At 36.7% G+C, this 3310-nt stretch overlaps 1 long non-coding RNA gene across 1 annotated transcript; it reads left to right on the top strand.

Annotated features, from left to right (window-relative positions):
- The first annotated feature begins 1247 nt into the window (after positions 1 to 1247).
- On the top strand, positions 1248 to 1895 carry LOC113813011 (uncharacterized). Its single transcript, XR_003476357.2, has 3 exons — positions 1248 to 1443; positions 1585 to 1617; positions 1780 to 1895. It is a non-coding gene; the product is annotated as an uncharacterized lncRNA (long non-coding RNA).
- Positions 1896 to 3310: the final 1415 nt, after the last annotated feature.

Below are 3310 nucleotides of genomic sequence, written 5' to 3'. Positions count from 1 at the left end.
GTGGGTTGGAGTCATCTGCCTTTGTTTTGTTATACATTTTGCTTTTCAGTCAATTCCGCTCGCGCGCTGATGTGCGTGATTTGATTAACATCGAAATTCAATTTACATCATCTAAGAAAAAAAAATGTTGAGCTAACATGTAAAACGACAGGCATCGGGAAGTTTCATCTTCATAACTGCTTTTACGTTCGACGATGACATAATGACATTATATCAGTATTATAGTAATTGGGAATAGTACTGAAATGGATGATAATAATGATGGTGATGATGAGAACAGTAGCAGTTATGGTACTAATAGTAACAATTATAATAGTTAAAGTAGGGGTAGCAGTAATAATAATAATAACAATAATAATAATGATAACAGTAACAATAGTAGTAGTAGTAGTAGTGATAATAAGAACAATAATCGAAGTAATAATTAGTATTAATAAAAATACTATTGACTAAATCCTTAATGAATAATTAATTCATAACAAAAAATGTTTCCCGAAAATGCCAAGCTCCTCAGGGTCCTTCTCCCTCGACGCTCCCTTCAGATGCGGTTCCTCGCCCTCGTCCTCCTCCTGGCTCTCGCCGTCGCCTTCGTCGGCGCCAAGTCCTTGGCCTGCTGTGGCGGCGGAGGTCACCACGGCGGTCACGGAGGAGGCAACGGAGGTTATCATGGAGGTCATGGCGGAGACAAAGCCAGTTATGGACAAGCACAGTATATGAAAATCACTCCCTTATAGCTTCCGGAATGACCCCGTGACCCCGCATTGTCCCTTTTGTTGACCTCGTTGGCGCCGGCGGAGGCAAAGGCGAGAGAAAGCAGGAGAAGCGGGGCGGAGAATCTGCAGCAGACGCCAGTGTAACAGAATCATTATTATCACTACCATTATCCAATCACGACGATGGAAACATATTGATAACTTTAGTTGCCTCGTTTAGGGGATCCCGATGCTGCTCGCGTGTCTTATCTGCCTGAGATTGACTCGCATGATAAGCAGGAACCATCAAGGTCATCCCAGACAAGATAAGGATCAAAGGTCGTGCTTCCCGGGGACAGAAGACGCAGGGACAGAGGCACATATAAGCCCTTACGCCGTCGGGAGTCGGCAGTCCGGTCCCTCACGACGACCACGGTAAGAGGCAGTGGACCGAAGCGCCGTTCAGAACAACACAGATTAGAATCGGAAGCTTCCATTTTCCAGTGTTCTTGGTTCGGCATCTGTGTCTAGGCCTTGTTCCTTTGGCGTGATCAGTTTTACACAAGAGCTTCTGGTCTCCTGCAGATGCGGTTCCTCGCCCTCGTCCTCCTACTGGCTCTCGCCGTCGCCTTCGTCGGCGCCAAGTCCTTGGCCTGCTGTGGCGGCGGAGGTCACCATGGGGGTCATGGAGGAGGAGGTCATGGTGGCGGAGGCATCGGCGGAGGCTTCGGAGGCGGTGGAGGACTGGGAGGTGAGCAGCCTATATGCAGGAAGAGCATTCATGGACATCCTTACTCAGGCAAGGAAATCGTTGACTGTTGTGAGTGCACTGAGGGCAGGAGATCATTTCCTTTGACGCAGAAACTCATTTCAAACACGTCTTTGCCTGCAGGTGGAGGAGGCTTTGGCGGCGGTTTCGGAGGATGTGAGTTTTACCCAAAATTCTGTTCATTTGCTGTGCAAGTAAAATTCCAAATAGAAATGTATTTTTATATAATCATCTTATTCGTTTGCATTACATTTACCTTTCTGTCATTTTGCTTAGTCACCATCATGGCTATTATTCTAATTATCATCAAACTTTCAGAAAACCTGAGGAAATTACGAAAAGCCGATCGTCAACGCATCACGTGACCAACCGATTTCCGTCTCTCGGCCAATCCCTTTGGAGGCGTCATTGCAGATTAAAGATTTCAAAAAATCTGCTTCAGTTTTATTGTACAATATGTCCCACACATAAACAGGATCAGTCTTCTCTTGATCTTGTCGGCGAGTAATGGTTATATATATATATATATATATATATATATATATATATATATATATATATATATATATATATATATATATATATATATATATATATATATATATATATATATATACATATGTATATATGTGTATATATATGTATATGTATATATATATATACATATATATATTTATTCATATATATTTATATGTATATATAAATATATATTTATATATATACATATATATATATAGATATATATATATATATATTTATATACATATATATATATATATATATATATATATATATATATATATATACATATATATTTATATGTATATATAAATATATATTTATATATATACATATATATATATAGATATATATATATATATATTTATATACATATATATATGAATATATATTCATATATATATATATATATATATATATATATATCTATGTATCTATATGTATATATATATATTTATATATATCTATATCTATATATATATTTATATATATATATATATATATACATATCCATATCCATATCCATATACATGTACATACATACATAATATATATATATATATATATATATATATGTATATATGTATATATGTATATATATATATGTATATGTATATGTATATATATATATTATATATAAATATATGTATATATATAAATATATATTTATATATATATATATATATATATATATATATATATATATATATATATATATATATATATATATATATACACACACAAATATGTGTGTGCATTTTCTGCCATAAACGGGAAAACAGTGTCTTGGCTGAATCAAATGTATAGAAAAGAGAAAAGAAAAAGACAAAATGCTATTACAGCTGCTCTGAAATGCCCAAATATGGTGTTATCTATTTACTAGTTCAAAAGTTCAACACAGGTCCTCTACTGACATATGAGTGATGATAAACTGAATAAGATTAGTATAAATGGTTATATTAGATCAAAGTTTACAGGTCCATTTAGATTGGGAATTCCCAACCTGGGGGTCACGTGGTACTTTCTGGTGGTGATGGTGGTGGTGGTAGTGGTGAGGGGGAGTATATGATAATTTAGACGTCGAATTAAACTAAATTGTATCATCTACAGAGCATATATACAATCATCCCTCACATATCAATAAATTGCAGTCTTTCCCAAAAGTGTTCTTGTCCTATAGCTGTTGACACCGACACCCCCCCCCCTTCAAAAAAAAAAAAAAGGGGTGGGGGTGGGGGGCGAGTGCTGGTTCGGTGACTCCCTCCATTCCCCCCCCCCCCAGGCAACCCACATCACGACCGCCCCGCCGGGGGCGGTCCTCCCTAGCGCC

This window comes from Penaeus vannamei, chromosome 28 (assembly GCF_042767895.1).
Source record: "Penaeus vannamei isolate JL-2024 chromosome 28, ASM4276789v1, whole genome shotgun sequence".
In the NCBI taxonomy this organism is placed as follows: domain Eukaryota; kingdom Metazoa; phylum Arthropoda; class Malacostraca; order Decapoda; family Penaeidae; genus Penaeus; species Penaeus vannamei.
This window is presented reverse-complemented; position numbering and strand designations above follow the sequence as displayed.